The sequence below is a fragment of the Octopus sinensis genome, linkage group LG9 (genome assembly GCF_006345805.1).
Source record: "Octopus sinensis linkage group LG9, ASM634580v1, whole genome shotgun sequence".
NCBI classification, from domain to species: domain Eukaryota; kingdom Metazoa; phylum Mollusca; class Cephalopoda; order Octopoda; family Octopodidae; genus Octopus; species Octopus sinensis.
This window is the reverse complement of record NC_043005.1, coordinates 13,152,662-13,172,009: the sequence shown is the minus strand read 5'-3', so window position 1 is coordinate 13,172,009 and position 19,348 is coordinate 13,152,662. Positions and strand designations below refer to the sequence as shown.

The 19,348-nt window shown below is 40.9% G+C and overlaps 1 protein-coding gene and 1 long non-coding RNA gene across 3 annotated transcripts in view; both read right to left on the bottom strand.

Moving 5' to 3' along the window:
• LOC115215675 (probable E3 ubiquitin-protein ligase IRF2BPL) overlaps nt 1-19,348 on the bottom strand; it is a 122,272-nt gene that overhangs the window by 30,055 nt on the left and 72,869 nt on the right. The window lies entirely within an intron of this gene.
• The window catches only part of LOC118764772, a 31,541-nt gene that overhangs the window by 92 nt on the left and 12,101 nt on the right, over nt 1-19,348 (bottom strand). Inside the window, exons 2-4 of the long non-coding RNA XR_005000574.1 lie at nt 8,338-8,352; nt 7,400-7,405; nt 316-325 (exon numbers count right to left, since the gene is read on the bottom strand). This is a non-coding gene — a long non-coding RNA (uncharacterized LOC118764772). The remainder of the gene's footprint in view (nt 1-315; nt 326-7,399; nt 7,406-8,337; nt 8,353-19,348) is intronic.

Genomic DNA, 19,348 nt, shown 5'->3' with positions numbered 1-19,348 from the left:
CATGTGTGTGTGTGTGGTGTGTGTGTGTGTTTTTGTTTGTTTTAAGCCACTATAACCAGCCTAGCAGATTTTTTCCATGCCACTAGTCATCACAGTTTTAACTGCCACATCAGACAAATAGAGAGAAGAAAAGAACGCAACGCTGAATTATTTCTACACTCATTAACTCAACACAACTAATTAGGGACCATAATTAAAATCCATACTCAGGTAAAAACACAAAACAGAATTAAATGGAGAGGTTTTCAGGTTCAATCCCACTGCACAGCACTTTGGGCAAACATCGTCGACAATAGACTGTATGCCGAGCAAAACTCGGGAGTAACTTTGGTTGTTTGTTCCTTCTCAAGCCATGCCTGGCTCATAAGGGCCGGTTTCCCGGTTTCTTGGCGTATAGGTTCCCCACTTGGACGGGACGCTGGTCCGTCGCAGGTGAGCTGCAAGATGCAGGAGGAAAGAGTGAGAGAAAGTTGTGGCGAAAGAGTCAGCAGAAGTTTCGCCATTACCTTCTGCCGGAGCCGCGTGGAGCTTAGGTGTTTCGCTCATAAACACACACATCGCCCGGTCTGAGATTCGAACCCGCAATCCCTCGACCACGAGTCCGCTGCTCTAAACACTAGGCCATGTGCCTCCACCAGTATCTTTGGTAGAAGGAAACTGTGAGGAAGCCTGTTGTCATCATAATCATTGTTTTAACTTTTATTTTTCCATGCTTGCATGGGTTGGATAGAATTTACTGAGGCAGATTTTCTACAGCAGGATGCCCTTCCTGCCATGAGCCCTCACTTGTTTCTAAGTAAGGTCATACTTTCCAATGATCAGCTCTTCTTTCACGTGTGTGTGTGCGTGTGTGTGTGTGTGATTGACCAGAGCAAGAGTGGAAGATGCTTGCTTAAGGTGTGGGGCAGTGAAATCCTAAACCATGTTGTTCGTTGTGCCTCTAATTGTATCGTTTTATTCTTTTACTTGTTTCAATCATTCGACTGCGGCCATGCTGGAGCACCACCTTGAAAGATTTCAGTCAAAGAAATTGACCCTACGACTTATTCTTTGTAAACCTAGACCTTATTCTAGGTCTCTTTTGCCAAACCACTAAGTTACAGAGACATAAAACACACCAACATTGGTTGTCAAGCGATGGTGGAGGGACAAACACAGACACACTCATAAATATACATACATACATATATATATATATATATATATATATATCAGGGACGTGCCACCTGGGTAGGCAAGGTAGACAGGGCCTACCCTAAATGAAATATATCAATAGTAACATTTTCCTTTTATGGCAAAATATGCACCTAATTCAATAAAATTATAAAGGTTACTCTAATTATTATGCATAAAATGCAAAATAATTCATGATTTGTAGATTAGGTAAGTATAATTCGCCCCTGCCTTTTAATCTCAGTTTTTGAAACTACACATAGTACTGCTGTAGTACATGTGCTGTGTACATTCCTACAAAAACGTTTTCTTGAGGTGCCATAAAGGCAGAAATAAACCTGCCTCCAGCTCAGTCGTGTGCCTGTGTTTCGCTTATTTTTTTGTGCGTTTTACTACATAAACATCACCAACTTCCTACCCTCAGTAATTTCTCACAGCCCATACCCGATATATATGGTGTGTGTGTGTGTGTGTGTATATATATATATATATATATATGTGTGTGTATATATAAACATATATATGTTTTTCTTTTATTTGTTTCAGTCATTTGACTGTGGCCATGCTGGAGCACTGCCTTTAGTCGAGCAAATCGACCCCAAGACTTATTCTTTGGAAGCCTAGTACTTATTCTATCGGTCTCTTTTGCCGATCCACTAAGTTACGGGGAAGTAAACAAACCAGCATCGGTTGTCAAGCGATGTTGGGGGGGGGGGGACAAATATAGACACACAAACATATACATATACATACATATATACGACGGGCTTCTTTCAGTATCCGTCTACCAAATCCACTCACAAGGCTTTGGTCGACCTGAGGTTATACTAGAAGACACTTGCCCAAGATGCCACGCAGTGGGATTGAACCCAGAACCATGTGGTTGGTAAGCAAGCTCATTACCACACAGCCACTCCTGCGCCTATATATAAGAAAAAATGGGACGTGTATATGTTAATGCAATTGAAACAATCTAAAATAAAGATATGATTCTCTTTGTATACATATATATGACAAGCTTCTTTCAGTTTCCGTCTACCAAATCCATACACAAGGTTTTGCTTTGCCCAAGGCTATAGTTGAAGGTATTAGCCCAAGGTGCCATACAGTGGGACTGAATCATGTGGTTGGGAAGCAAGCTTCTTATTTCTTTACTGCCCACAAGGGGCTACACAAACAAGGACAGACAAACGGATTAAGTCGATTATATCGACCCCAGTGTGTAACTGGTACTTATGTAATCAACACCGAAAGGATGAAAGGCAAAGTCGACCTCGACGGAATTTGAACTCAGAATGTAGTGGCAGACGAAATACCAATTTCTTTACTACCCACAAGGGGCTAAACACAGAGAGGACAAACAAGGACAAATGGATTAAGTCGATTATATCGACCCCAGTGTGTAACTGGTACTTATGTAATCAACACCGAAAGGATGAAAGGCAAAGTCGACCTCGACGGAATTTGAACTCAGAATGTAGTGGCAGACGAAATACCAATTTCTTTACTACCCACAAGGGGCTAAACACAGAGAGGACAAACAAGGACAAATGGATTAAGTCGATTATATCGACCCCAGTGCGAATTTGAACTCAGAACGTAGTGGCAGACGAAATACCGCTCAGCATTTTGCCCGGTGTGCTAACGTTTCTGCCAGCTTGCCTGTGCCTATATTTATAATTTTTGTATAGCTTGGGTATTTCCCAATTATTTTTCAGACATTTAATGGAAGAATGATGTCAAGGTCATGATCTACGAGTAGGCATGTATCTCGTGTTTTGTATTTCTGGTTCTTTTATAAAGAATTTCGGTGACAAATTTGGGGAAAAACATTTCATAAATATATTTCCTCATTGTTTGAAAGTGGTTACTATCATTTGTGATTTAACATGGTCATTGTTAAAGTCATCAGCATGGCTAATTGTAAAATGTTTTTTTTTTTTTTAGTTTATGCTAATTATAACTATATAACAGGCCGACCAATGCCTTGTGAGTGGATTTGGTAGACGGAAACTGAAAGAAGCCTGTCGTATATATGTATATATATATGTGTGTATGTATATGTTTGGGTGTCTGTGTTTGTCCCTCTGACATTGCTGGTGTGTTTACGTCCCCGTCACTTAGTGGTTCGGCAAAAGAGACTGATAGAATAAGTACTAGGCTTACAAAGAATAAGTCCCGGGGCCGATTTGCTCGACTAAAGGCGGTGCTCCAGCATGGCCGCAGTCAAATGACTGAAACAAGTAAAAGAGTAAAGAGAGAGGCATGTATCTCGTGTTTTGTATTTCTGGTTCATTTATAAAGAATTTCGGTGACAAATTTTGGGAAAGCATTTCATAAATATATTTCCTCATTGTTTGAAAGTGGTTACTATCATATGTGATTAAACATGGTCATTGTTAAAGTCATCAGTATGGCTAATTGTAAAATATATTTTTTTTTCAGTTTATGCTATAATTATAACTGTATGACAATTTTCTTTTTATTTCTATTATTATTTTGTTTTATTTCATTCTTTTTTTTTTCCATTTTTCATCAGCTAGACAAGCTGGAATGTATTGATAGGAATGTACTCCTTGAAATATGCCCTAATATGATTTTATTAAAAGCAGCAGGGGTGGTGGTGGCTGGTGGTGGATCTCTGTCGTTTGATGAAAATTCATTTGTTTGATCAAGCGAATTACTTGCTCTTGAATTAACGAGCATTCCACAGACATACTTTCTTTTACTTGTTTCAGTCATTTGACTGTGGCCATGCTGGAGCACTGCCTTTTTCTCGAGCAAATCGGCCACAGAAATTATTCTTCGTACGCCTAGTACTTATTCTATCAATCTCTTTTGCCAAACCACTAATTTACAGGGGCATGAACACACCAGCATCGGTTGTCAAGCGATGTTGGGGAAACAAACGCAGACACACAAACATATACATACATGCACACTCTATGCACACACTCTATATATATATATATATATATATATACATACTTATATACGACGGGCTTTTTTCACTTTCGGTCTACCAAATCCACTCACAAGGCTTTGGTCAGCCCGAGGCTATAGTAGAAGACACTTGCCTAAGGTGCTACTGAAAGAATCTCAATTACACTGAAATATAAAGAATTATGTTAATTCCATCACTAAAGACTAGAAAACAATCATGCCTATAGGAAGACATTTGACTCGCTAAAAATAACAGCCACATCTTAGAAAAGGGCAGGACACATTGAATGTTGTCTTAGATATACTGTGAGTAGTTAATGCTGAAATCCATTGAACATAGGCCCCTGGATCAGCAATGAGCGTGAACAAAACAACAACAACAACAATCAGAACATTTCTAAAACGACAGGGTGGTCGTGTTTGGATTGCCTTTAATTATATATCTATTCAGTTGGGGAGAATTAAAGAAGAGACAAGTACATTCGAATTAAAGAACAGGGAACCGAGGGAGGATACGGGTTACTGATTTTGATAAATTGCAGCTTCTCTATTTTAATGGAGCGAATAAGGCATGAAAAGTATGTGAAACTTGCATCGTTACACAGAAGATCGGTAATTAATCTGTTGTTGTCAAGATTACGCCAATGACTATGAAGAAACAAAAGTGTGTTTCTGGGTGAATTACAAGTCTTTATTCTAATAGTTTCTTTGTAGTTTTTTTTTTTGTATTTTCTTTTTTCTGGGAAGACACAGAATTAAATACCAGATTGGTGACATTAAAATGTACTTTCTACTGCGTCCTGTGTCCTTAAATACTGAAAGTGGGTGTTTGTATATTCGAGAACTTGTGATTTTACTATCCTTATTCACTCCAGACAAAATGTGGCTAAACATTTTTTTCTGTCTTTACATTCCGAGTTCAAATTCCACTGAGGTTGACTTTTCCTTTTATCCATTTGGAGTCGATAAAAATAAATACCAGTTGAACACTGGGGTTATTGTAATTGACAGGTCTCCATCCCGAAATTGCTGGCCTTGTACCAAAATTTGAAACAGATTTTTTTTTTTTCTCGCCTATTTTAAAAAAAAAAAAATTTGTTCTGAAAGAGCAGAGCAAGGGTCATGTTGTTAGTAGGCTCTTTGATGCCATTAACCCTTTCATTACCAACCCGGCTGAAACCAGCTCTGGCTCTGTTGTACAAATGCCTTGTTTTCTTTAGTTTTGAATTAAAATCTTCTATCAAACCTTAGTCACAATTTATGTTCCTAACACCAGCTTAATGATTGCTAAGTTATTTTACTAAATTCTTTGTTATATTTAAAAGTAATTGAAAGAAACATAGAGCATCTCAAAATAAATACAGTAACGAAAGGGTTAATATTTCAAAAGAATTTTTATAGATTGGAAACACCTGAGAGTTGTTGATAACAGGACACTTTTCCTGTCACCACTGTCCGACCCATACAAGCACAAAAAAGTGGATGATGAAACAATGAAGATAGATGTAGAGAAAAAATAGGTTGTTGATTGCTGAGGTTACAGTGCAGGGTATAAGGTTTCTAGTAAAGAATTTGATGCAAGGAGGTGGAGCAACAGAGGCACAGAATATGTATGATGAAAAGAAGTAGCAGAGGTGGAGCTGAGTGAGTGACATGGATGGATTTCAACTTGGTGAGTGAGAAGTGTAGGAATTATTGGTTGGCAGAATCGTTAGAGCAGAGGATGAAATGCTTTGCAGTATCTATTCCAGCTCGTTTCATTTTAAGTTCAAATTCCACCAATGTCAACTTTGTTATTCATTTTTTTCAAGATCGATAAAACAAAGTACCAATCAGGTAACATGATCAATGTTTTGCAAACAACTTGCATGTGCAAGTGCTACCAGTCGAAAGCTCCGAATACCGGAAACCAGCAAGTGTCTGGGGTCATTAGGAGAGAATGCATGCCGTTTCAGGGCTTACCTCTCAATGGCATCAATGCGCACTGGCCCCCACTCACTGATAAGAGGCCCCTCTCTTGCTAAGTCAACTGGTTATCAAATAAAGCTCAATATTCTTCTAGTCATTGCTCATAAAAAATTTCATAATTTCTCACAATTTCTGACCTCCTGCCTTTGTTGGAAACAATCCTGATTGTAATGCCACACACAGACAGGGGGATGGCAAACCAATCAGTTGGATGATAATATCACTGAGATGAGGTTTAGATGGGTGTGTGTATGTCTGAATATATGTGTACAAAAGCTGCTCTGCCAACAATACCTAAACAATAGGTTATGTGTGAGGTACATAGATGTCTTGTATAGGGTCAGCAGATTTTCAGAGCTAAAGCTTCCATACTACCAGGGGAGGCCTAATTGATCATGATGTAGATTGGACAAGAGAGAGAAGTGATTTGAAGGTTTTACTCATCAACAAAGGCTAGTGGCGTATGTTTTATAAAATGGTAATAGTGCTATTATAGGCGGCGAGCTGGCAGAAACGTTAACACACCGGGCAAAATACGTAGCCGTATTTCGTCTGCCATTATGTTCTGAGTTCAAATTCCGCCGAGGACGACTTTGCCTTTCATCCTTTCGGGGTCGATAAATTAAGTACCAGTTACGGACTGGGATCAATGTAATCGACTTAATCCGTTTGTCCCCTCTGTGTTTAGCCCCTTGTGGTTAGTAAAGAAATAGGTAATAGTGCTATTATTGAAGATGACCAAGTTATAACTTCATCCAGCAGAGAGTGTGCATGTATGTATGTGTGTGTATGAGAGAGAGAGAGAGAGAGAGAGAGAAAGACATGGGCATGTAAATTGCATGTAAACAACATCTAGGCCTGATAACTGTACTTAGCTTGGCTTTGAGATAACATCCAGTGACATCAATTAAATTGCTGACATAGTAATACTGAGAACATGAGGAAGCTTTGACGCATGTTGCAATTAACCCATTAATGCATAGCATCCAGAAAAATGGATGCAGGAAAAATTACTATTGCTTGTTAAAGAAACTACCTATTAAGATTATTTTTGGAACAGTCTGCCTCTAAACTAGTGCTCTATGAGTGAGCAACGACGCTGCGTACAAACAAACCAACTATACACACGTACAAAACAAGTAATAGTCATTTTTTTCTGGACTCTTATGTATTAAATGGGTTAATAGGAGTAGGAGTGGGTCCCACTGACACAGTAAAATCAAGCAGCCTATGAACCACTTTGTGAGAAAGTCCTCAAATGAGGGGAATTTGTTAACTGCGAAAGGTAATGGAATTGCTTTCAAAATAGAATTACAATGTGCTTAGTTACACAGAATGTATTAAAGCAATTTTGCAGACATTTTTTGGTACTTTGTTATCTGAATCTGACTTTCTGTAGCAACTTAATGACAGTTTCTGTTCTATATTCCATTCATTTTTTTCTTTCATTTATTTTCTCTGGTTTGTAAACTTCATTACGATTACTATTGTTTTCTGTGTGTCTTTTTTTTAACTGAAAGCTCATCGCTCTCTCTCTCTCTCTCTCTCTCTCTCACACACACACACACACACACACACCACACACACACACACACACACACACACACCACTCACTCTTCCTATTTTTAATTCCACAAATGTCAAGCATAAATGCTACATATCTGACATTCAGTATTAGGTTGTGCCAAGAACTTACTATAGACTGGTTCTAATATGGTTTGCAACTCCTGACAATGTAATTTCAATTCACAGGCATTGTACCAACAACATTAGAACTGAAATGGCAGGGAATGTATTACCAAGCAACAGGCAAAATATTTTGTCACATTTAGTTGCATCCCTTAACATTCTGGGGAAGATGCATGGCTTACTGGTTAGGGCGGCGTTTCTCAACTAGGGTTCCCGGAACCCCAGTGTTCCAAAAAAGGTTCCTAGGGGTTCCACGAGAAAGAGTGACACAAGCTAATGCTAATTTCATGATCGTAATATATATATATATATATATATATATAAATAGATATACACAGAGCAAATAATTCAGGAGAAAATAATTTGCAACAATATCATTGATTATATTATTATCTAGTGTAACAATTTAAAAAGGATAAAAACAGTATCAGTAATATAGGGGATTGCAGGCCATCCCCAAAGCATTAAATTGCTGAAGGATTAAAATTAAGCCCCATCCACCCCACGTGCCTATATTAGAAATCCACATTAAGAATAGGAGACCCCCTTCTAGATGTACAACACTTCTTTGCATGGTTACTTTTGGTCCCAGCCATGAAGTAGAACTGGAACTAATGCTAATATTCAGGTAGACTGTTGTAAATGGAGTTGTGTGCACTGTCTAGGTGAATATTGTTTATCAGACTAGGACCAAGAATGATATGGTCTGTAGACCAACACTTTTATCATCTTAGCCACTGTACAATGTCTTAACCCTTTTGTTACCAACCTGGCTGAAACCGGCTCTGGCTCTGTAGTACAAATGTCTTGTTTTCATAAATTTTGAATTAAAATCTTCCACCAAACTGTAGTCACAATTAATGGTCTCTGACACTAGCTTGGTGATAACTAAGTTATTTTACTAAATTCATTGTTATATCTAAAACAATTGAGAAAAACACAGAGCATCTCAAAATAAATACAGTAACAAAAGGGTTAAAGGCCTTGAGAAATATATGAACTCACTGATTGCCCAGCTCATGTATTAGTGAGTACTGCCTCTCCTGTTTATTTTACCAAACACACATACATCCACACATATATAGATAGATATACATACAAATATATATATATATATATATATATATATATATATATATAGCAATAATAATTCTCTAAATGAGATATAGACAGTGACTGCTCCATAATATAAGGGATATTAGCCAACTTAATATGGCTAGGGACAGGGCAGGGTGGTGGGGGTGTCACTGTTGCATTTAGCCCCAGGCGAACATCAATGTCACCAGATAGGCCGACGCCATCACGAGAGGACGCCGTGATGGCGTCGGCCTATCTGGTGACGTTGATGTTCGCCTGGGGCTAAATGCAACAGTGACACCCCCACCACCCTGCCCTGTCCCTAGCCATATTCAGTTGGCTAATATCCCTTATATTATATATATATATATATAGAAGAAATATAAATATGTATTCCTTTATTGCTCACAGGTGGGTAAACAGAGAGGGGACAAACAAGGACAGACAAAGGGATTAAGTCAATTACATCAACCCCAGTGCATAACTGGTACTAATTTGACCCCGAAAGGATGAAAGGCAAAGTCAACCACGGCAGAATTTGAACTCAGAACATAATGGCAGACGAAATACTGCTAAACATTTCGGAAAGCGTGCTAGCATTTCTGCCAGCTCGCCACCTTAAGAAAAAAATATAAATATCATTAAAAATAATATTACTACCCAGGAAGAATAAAGCACCCTAACAGATAGAATTATAAATATACAAAGCTGATGTACATGAAGTACGATCGTTGCTAGAAATTCATTCCTCTACTGGAGGAATGAATTTCTGTGGAGGTAAGACAGAATTTTCCTATATTCATTGCCTGCAAACATCTTGGCCTGTAGGCATTCAGTGAAGTTCTACATAGCGCCAATAGCTTACCAGCTGCTATTTCTAGCAACAATCATATATTCACACACACACACACACACACATATATATATATATATAACGGGACCTTCGAACTTTAGGTGACCTTCGAACTTTAGGTCTCACTGAGGAAATGACTAGAGACCGAGACCTCTGGAAGTGTGCTGTGCGCGAGAAGACCCGGCAGGACAAGTGAGTCCACAACCCGTGGCCTTCTACATGGGATGGAGCCAGCCTACGTATGCATACCTTCCCTTCTTGGGACACAAAACTCTACTTGTGAAGACGTGTTGAGGCAAGTGAGGATCAGAATCAAAATCGATCAATGGAAATTGCGGATGTGCTACCAGTGCCGGTGGCATGTCGAAACTCTGCTTGTGAAGACCCATTGAGGCAAGTGAGGATCAGAATCGAAATCGATCAATGGAAATCGATCAATGGAAATTGCAGATGTGTTACCAGTGCCGGTGGCATGTAAGAGAACTTTCCGTTTCGCGACCGTTGCCAGCACCGCCCCGTTTCGTGTCAGTTGCCAGCCTCGCCTGGCCCTCGTGCCGGTGGCACATAAAAAGCACCATCCGTTCGTGGCCGTTTGCCAGCTCTGTCTGGCACCAGTGCGGGTGGCACGTAAAAAGCACCCACTACACTCACGGAGTGGTTGGCGTTAGGAAGGGCATCCAGCCGTAGAAACACTGCCAGATTTGACTGGGCCTGATGAAGCCTTCTGGCTTCACAGACCCCAGTAGAACCGTCCAACCCATGCTAGCATGGAAAACGGACGCTAAATGATGATGATGATGATCATGATGAAAGTTTATGAAAATAATCAAAAGACGAAGGCAGGTGGAGTACAAACAAACAAATGTATTAGTATAGTGCCCAGGAATAGGAATAGAACAAGTCTTTTACGTTTTGAGCCTACGCTCTTCGACAAAAGATACACAGAAAAACAAGGAGAGAGAAAAAATGCGTGTAGGAGCTAACGATCTATCATGGCGTCCTGACTTCAGCGGGTGTGAATGTGTGTTGGCTATACACACATATATATATATATATATATCACAATGTGGAGGTGCAATGGCCCAGTGGTTGGCCAGCGGACTTGCAGTTGTAGGATCGCGATTTCGATTCCCAGACCGGGCGTTGTGAGTGTTTATTGAGCGAAGAGACCTAAAGCTCCACGAGGCTCTGGCAAGGGGTTGTAGCGAACCCTGCTGTACTCTTTCTCTCACTCTTTCTTCCTGCTTCTGTTGTACCTGTATTTCAAAGGGCCAGCCTTGTCACACTCTGTGTCACGCTGAATCTCCCCAAAAACTACATTAAGGGTACACGTGTCTGTGGAGTGCTCAGCTACATGCATGTCAGTTTCATGAAAAGGCTGTTCCATTTATCAGATCAACTGATCATCATAACTGACGGATTGCCTCATCATCATAACCGACAGAGTGCCACAACCACGATGTCTACCAATCAGTACATGCAGTTATATGTGCATATGACTACACAGCTTCATATAGTAAGTCTTACAATCATATGTGTGTGTGTGGTGTGTGTGTGTGTGACTGTAACCTGTCTACTTATGGCTATGAGTAGGTGGTATGTTTATATGTGATTATTCTCTTTTACTCTCTTTTACTTGTTTGACTGTGGCCATGCTGGAGCACCGCCTTTTTCTTTTTAGACGAGCAAATCGACCCCAGGACTTGTTCTTTGTAAGCCTAGTACTTAGTCTATCGGTGTCTTTTGCCGAACCACTAAGTTACAGGGACGTAAAACACACCAGCATCGATTGTCAAGAGATAGTAGGAGGACAAACACAGACACACAAACATATAAAGTTAATCCAAACATGAAAGCACAAAAAAAAACATAACAACGCGAGGACGTGGAACAAATATAGTATTATTGGACGCTCAGGAAAGAAGGAGGATTTAACGTTTCGAGCGGAGCTCTTTGTCAGAAACATTGGAGAAGGAAAGATTCAGAGAAGGGAAGACAGAGGAAAAAAAATCGCCAACGGTACACACGTGGTCACGTTTTACGCCTACCCTGCACTGACATTGCAGGGTAGGTGGCTACAGTCAAATGACTGAAACAACTAAAAGAATAAAAGAATGCCTGGAATTAGCCAGAGGAATAACGATGGTAAATTACATTGTAGTTGGTATTTAGCCACAAGTAATTTCTAATTAAGCAGACCTATAATGGAAGACACCAGCTGTAACGATTGCATCTTTTCTCAAACATTCTATGTCTAAGAATGCATTATTAATTAACCACTGTTCCCTTATTCTCTTAACATTGCATAGTGTTAACCTGAAGCATATTTGACTACTATTTCTAGCAAGTTGTGTGACAGTATCAAAGCTCCCATACCAACTCAGCTGTTACAGTCTGGGTTGGCTTTAGATATAACAATAGCTGGGGCTGTGTGTGTGTGTGTGTGTGTGTGTTGTGTGCGCGCATATGTGTGTGCGTGTGTGCGTATGTGTTTGCGTGTGAGTGTGTATGGGTTAGTCAACATTCACTTATGAGTACAACTTAGTAGCAAGACTCAGCCTACTCACTCTCATTGAAACATTCAAGTGAGAGAGAGAGAGAGAGGGAGGGAGAAAGAGAGAGGGGGAGAGAAAGAGAGAAAGGGAGGAAGAGAAAGAGAGAAAGGGGGAAAGAAAGAGAGAGAGGGGAGGAAGAGAGAGAGAGGGGAGGAAGAAAAGGAGAGAAAGGGAGGTAGAGAAAGAGAGAGGGGGAGGTAGAGAAAGAGAGAGGGGGAGGAAGAGAAAGAGAGAGAGGGAGGAAGAGAAAGAGAGAGAGCGGGAGGAAGAGAAAGTGAGAGAGAGGGGAGGAAGAGAGAGAGAAAGAGGTAGGAAGAGAAAGAGAGAGAGAGGGAGGAAGAGAAAGAGAGGGGAGGAGAAAAGGAGAGAAAGGGAGGAAGAGAAAGAGAGAGGGAGGAAGAGAGAGAGAGAGAGAGAGAGAGAGAAAGCTGCACTAGTACCTGGTTGATACTCATTACAGCTGCGTACACTGAAGCAATGTGAAATGAAATGCCTTGCTCAAAGATACAATGCACAGCCCAATCCAGAAATTGAACCCACTAGCATATGATATTAAGGGCCAAACACTATAACCACAAGTCTACGTGTATGTGAGCTAACTGCAGAAACATACCCAGCTTTTCACATGTTCACATGGTCTGAGAGCAGTTTTTGTTTCATTACTCTTTTACTTGTTTCAGTCATTTGACTGTGGCCATGCTGGAGCACCGCCTTTAGTCGAGCACATCGACCCCAGGACTTATTCTTTGTAAGCCTAGTACTTACTCTATCGGTCTATTTTGCCGAACCGCTAAGTTACGGGGACATATACAACGCACCAGTATCAGTTGTCAAGCAATGCTAGGGGGACAAACACAGACACACAAACACATATATATATGTATATATACACATATACAACAGGCTTCTTTCAGTTTCCGTCTACCAAATCCACTCACAAGGCATTGGTCGGCCCAGGGCTATAGCAGAAGACACTTGCCCAAGATACCACACAGTGGGACAGAACCCAGAACCATGTGGTTGGTTAGCAAGCTACTTACCACACAGCCACTCCTGTGCCTATATATATATATATATATATACATATACACATACGACGGGCTTCTTTCAGTTTCCGTCTACCAAATCCACTCACAAGGCTTTGGTCGGCCCGAGGCTATAGTAGAAGACACTTGCCCAAGGTGCCCCGCAGTGGGACTGAACCCGGAACCATGTGGTTCTTAAGCAAGCTACTTACATCACATTGTAAGGTTTTTTCTTTTTGTTTTTGTTGTGCTAGTAGACAGTAGGCATGGATTACATGTGCAGTCTTCATATTTTGTCATGATGCTTTTGTGAAGCGATTGAGGGATGGTGGTCACAGTAAGACTGTACAATACACAATAGATTTAGATTAAGGTAGACATGCGCACAAAGTGTGTGTGTGTAAATTTGTGTGTACATGTAACTGTGTGCGGGTGTGAATGTGTGTTGGCCATACACATATATATATGCGCGAGTTTGTGCATGAGTGAAATTTTGTGTGTTCAAGTGTGGAAACACTCCGTCAGTTACGACAATGAGGGTTCCGGTTGATCCGAAACGGAACAGCCTGCTCGTGAAATTAACTTGTAAGTGGCTGAGCACTCCACAGACACGTGCACCCTTAACGTAGTTCTCGGGGATATTCAGTGTGACACAGAGAGTGACAAGGCCGGCCCTTTGTAATACATGTACAACATAAACAGGAAGTAAGAGTGAGAGAAAGTTGTGGTGAAAGAGTACAGCAGGGATCACCACCATCTCCTGCCGGAGCCACGTGGAGGTTTTAGGTGTTTTCGCTCAATAAACACTCATAATGCCCGGTCTGGGAATCGAAATCGCGATCCTATGACCGCGAGTCCGCTGCCCTAACCACTGGGCCATTGCGCCTCCATGTGTTCAAGTAATTGTGTGGATGTGGATACATACAGTTCTATATTGAAGAGATGAGGAATCATGTACATTATTTACATAATTTATATTTGATGGATATTTGTCCTCATCTTGTTTGTTGTTAACACAATGTTTCGGCTGATATAACCTCCAGCCTTCATCAGGTGTCTTGGGGAAATTTCAAACCTGGGTTCTCATTCCTAAGCTATTTTTCGTTGTTGTTGTTATTATTTCTATTACTATTGTTCAGGTCACTACTTGAAATCAAACTCGGAATCTTGGGGTTAGTAGCCAGAGCTCTTAACCACCATGCCATATGGATATCATCATCATCGTTTAACGTCCGTTCTCCATGCTAGCATGGGTTGGACGGTTCGACCGGGGATCTGGGAAGCCAGAAGGCTGCACCAGGCTCCAGTCTTATCTGGCAATGTTTCTACAGCTGGATGCCCTTCCTAACGCCAACCACTCCGTGAGTGTAGTGGGTGCTTTTTACATGCCACCCGCACAGGTGCCAGGCGAGGTTGGCAACGGCCACGGTCGGATTGCTGCAATTTATGTGCCACCGGCACGGAAGCCAATCGAGGTGGCGCTGGCATCAGCCACGATTCGGATAGTGCTTTTTACGTGTTAGTAATATGATACATGTTAGTAATATGTATGTGTCTGCGATAAGACAGTGAGCTGGCAGAATCGTTAACATGCTGAGCACAATACTAAGTGGTATTTCATCCATCCTTATGTTCTGGGTTCAAACACCACCAAGATCGACTTTGCCTTTCATCCTTTCGGGGTCGAAGAAATAGGTACCCGTTGGCCACTGGGGTCGATGTAAATGACTTAACCCGCTGCCAAACTTGCTGGCCTTGTGCCAAAATTTGAAAGCAATGTGTGCAGGCATTCTCTAGCTCTTTTACTCTTTTTCTTGTTTCAGTCATTTGACTGTGGCCATGCTGGGGCACCACCTTTTGTTGAACAAATCTACTTATTCTCTGTAAGCCTAGTGCTTACTCTATGGGTCTCTTTTTGGCGAACCACTAAATGACGGGGACGTAAACACAAACAACAAACACATACATGTGTGTGTGTGTACATATACGATGGGCTTCTTTCAGTTTCCATCTACCAAATCCACTCACAAGGCTTTGGTCAAACTGAAGGTATAGTAGAAGACACTTGCCCAAGGTGCCACACAGTGGGACTGAACCCAGAGCCATGTGGTTGGGAAGCAAGCTTCTTACCAAACAGCCATGTTTATGAAGTAAATGTAGCCATATTATGTGAATGTGTCTAGGATGTGTGTAGCTGTATGGACACATGTTGATTTGTGTGGTTACATGTGGCAAGATCTATGATGACAAATATGTATATATAGAATTCATATCTTGATATATGTATGTATGCAAGTATAGAAATTGTTTGCACATATGCGTGTATGTTTGGATGGCTCTATCTATACATCTAATATATATGTGTGTGTGTGTGTGTGTGTGTGTGTGTATGTATATATATATATATATATATATATATATATATATATATATATATATATTCTTTCACTTGTTTCAGTCATTTGAGACTGTGGCCTTCCTGGAGCACTGCCTTTGAGTTGAGCAAAATCGACTGCAGGACTTATTCTTTCTAAGCCTAGTACTTATTCTATCAGTTCCTTTTACTGAGCCACTAAGTTACGGGAACATAAACACACTAACATCGGTTATCAAGTGATGTTGGGGGACAAACACAGACACACATACCCACATACATATATATATGATGGGCTTCTTTCAGTTTCTGTCTATCGAATCCACTCACAAGGCTTTGGTCAGCCTGGGGCTATAGTAAAAGACACTTGTCTAAGGTGCTATGCAGTGGACCTGAACCCAGAATCATGTGGTTGGTAAGCAAGCTACTTACCACACAGCCACTCCTCTCTCCCTCTCTCTCTTTCTCCATATATATCATCATTTAACGTCCGTTCTCCATGCTGGCATGGGTTATACATATATATACATACACACACACACACACACACACACACAAGGGGGGATGCTGAAAAGTTCTTGGCTTTAAGGGTACAATGAAAGGCCTGGTTAGAAGCCCACACTTTTGAGTTCTTTTACAGGGATTAAAAAAAATGAAAGGACTTCTACAATAAGCGTGTGAATCTGAGAGGAGGAATATGTCGAATAAAATCATAATTAACTGATCCTCTTGTACTTACTTTTACCATCTACCATGCCACCATTATATATGGAGTGGTTGGCGTTAGGAAGGGCATCCAGCCGTAGAAGCATTGCCAGATCAGACTGGGCCTGGTGCAGCCTTCAGGTTTCCCAGACCCCAGTTGAACCGTCCAACCCATGCTAGCATGGAAAGCGGACGCTAAACGATGATGATGATGATGATATGTATGTATAGAGAGAGAGAGAGACACACACACACATAAACATGTGTGTGAAGAACATCATCAAATACAAGTAATTTTTGATATACAGCTTTAGAAATTGTGAAAAGGTTTCACATCTGTCACACAAATAAATACCACCAATATTTTATAAGTAAAGTACTATAAGTGTCAGTCGACCAAGCTAGAAATAACAGCAAAATCTCACTCAAATCACATCCTACCATTTTAAAAAGAAAGGAAGGATATACTGGATAATATATAACCCAGGGTAGACAATGACTAAAAAAACTAAAAGATGGGATGGTTCTAATGACTTAAGAGCTAAATAACGACAACTACTATTAAGAACACTACTACTACTACTACTCATCAACATCATTTAACGTCTACTTTTTATGCTGGCATGGGTTAGACAGCTCGACTGGAGCTGCTAAGCAACAGAGCTGCACCAGGTTCCAGTCTGATTTCGTATGGTTTCTACAGATGGATGCCTTTCCTAATACCCATTTCTTTATTGCCCTCAAGGGGCTAAACACAGAGGGGACAAACAAGGACAGACATAGGTATTAAGTCGATTACATCAACCCCAGTGCGTAACTGGTACTTAATTTATCGACCCCGAAAGGATGAAAGGCAAAGTCGACCTTGGCAGAATTTGAACTCAGAACGTAACGGCAGACGAAAACCGCTAAGCATTTCGCCCGGTGTGCTAACGGTTCTGCCAGCTGGATGCCTTTCTTAATACCAACCACTCCAGGAGTGTAATGAATGGGTGCTTTTTACGTGCCACCTGCACGGGTGCCGTTTGCACAACACCAGCAAGGTGCCGTTTACATGACACCAGCAATGGCCACGCCTATGCTTTCATGGGTGCCATTTATACAACACTGGCAACGGCCACGGCGATTTCACTTGCTACTACTACTACTATTACTACTACTACTACTACTACTACTACTACTACTACTAGTAGTGAGAAAAAGAAATGCCAAAACCTATTGTATCTATGTCCACATATTATTGTTCTGATTCAAGAGAAATCTTTTCTGAGTATTTTTGCTTGGAATGTAAGTACATACACATAACATATATATATACATATATACACACATACAGATGTATACATATATAGTCACATACAGTGCATATAGACAGATGCAATAGAGCACACAATGATATAAACACACACATACACATACACACAGCCACAAATGCACATTCATACACACATACACACAGATGACCGGTGGAAAAAAAAAAAAAGGTTTCTAATTTGCTGAAGTAAAAAGGTAACAGCGAATCATTAGTCATATAACGACTTACTGTCTTATTAACCAAGCAGAAAAACGGTCACAGCTCACCACCACCACCACCACCACCACCGTCAATCGTGCACACACATACACAACCCGACTGAGCGACCAGCCATCTAACCGACAAACCAGCCAACCGGATGATCACCTAAAATGCCTGGACATTTAACAGGGCTAAATATAAAATCGTATTGGAAGCTTTATTAATACACGAATACAGTATGCAGTAACACCCACCCCAATATTTTCCGCAATTACATGTCGAACTTGTGGCCAGACATAGCAATAACATAACATGCTACCACGTTACTAGAACAACAACGACAATAACAACAATGGACAGAGCTAGCATTAATATATTCTTATTCACTGCTTATGTGTCTCTCTGAGACATTTAGAAATTCAATATTTCTAATTTCGGTGATCAGTAAATGAATTTTACTGATAATAGGCGCAGGAGTGGCTGTGTGGTAAGTAGCTTGCTAACCAACCACATGGTTCCGGGTTCAGTCCCACTGCGTGGCATCTTGGGCAAGTGTCTTCTGCTATAGCCCCGGGCCGACCAATGCCTTGTGAGTGGATTTGGTAGACGGAAACTGAAAGAAGCCTGTCGTATATATGTATATATGTATATATATATGTATGTGTGTGTCTGTGTGTCTGTCCCCCTAGCATTGCTTGACAACCGATGCTGGCGTGTTTACATCCCCGTCACTTAGCGGTTCGGCAAAAGAGACCGATAGAATAAGTACTGGGCCTACAAAGAATAAGTCCCGGGGTCGATTTGCTCGACTAAAGGCGGTGCTCCAGCATGGCCGCAGTCAAATGACTGAAACAAGTAAAAGAGTAAAAGAGTATAATATCATATATTTGCAGAGGAGTTGCAGTCATCTCAGCAAGCGAGGCAGGCTACCCTGAACTGACGATGAGCAATACACTCAGAAACATATGTCTTCAGGTGCCTTGTCCCGGCTTGCGGGGGTGATTGCCTCCCCTTTGCAAATATAAGGACACAGCAAATGTGCCAAAGCCGACAGGAGACATCGATGTTTCCTAGGGCTAAATGACGGTGGTGTAATTCCCTCACGGGACTGTCACATTGAGTTGACAGTATACAACGACTATATCGCTCCACCACTGCTTATGTCTCTCTGAGACATTTAGAAATTCAATATTCCTAATTTATTCTTTTACTCATTTCGGTCATTTGACTGCCGCCATGCTGGAGCACTGCCTTGAAGTGTTTTTCACTCGCTGCGACTGCTGCTGCTACTACTACTACTACTATACTACTACTACTAGTGAGAAAAACTAGTCAACCCCAGGACTTATTTTTTCTAAGCCTAGTACTTATTCTATTGTGGAGGCACATGACCAAGTTGTTAGAGCAGCGGACTCGCGGTCGAGGGATCGCGGGTTCGAATCTCAGACCGGGCGATGTGTGTGTTTATGA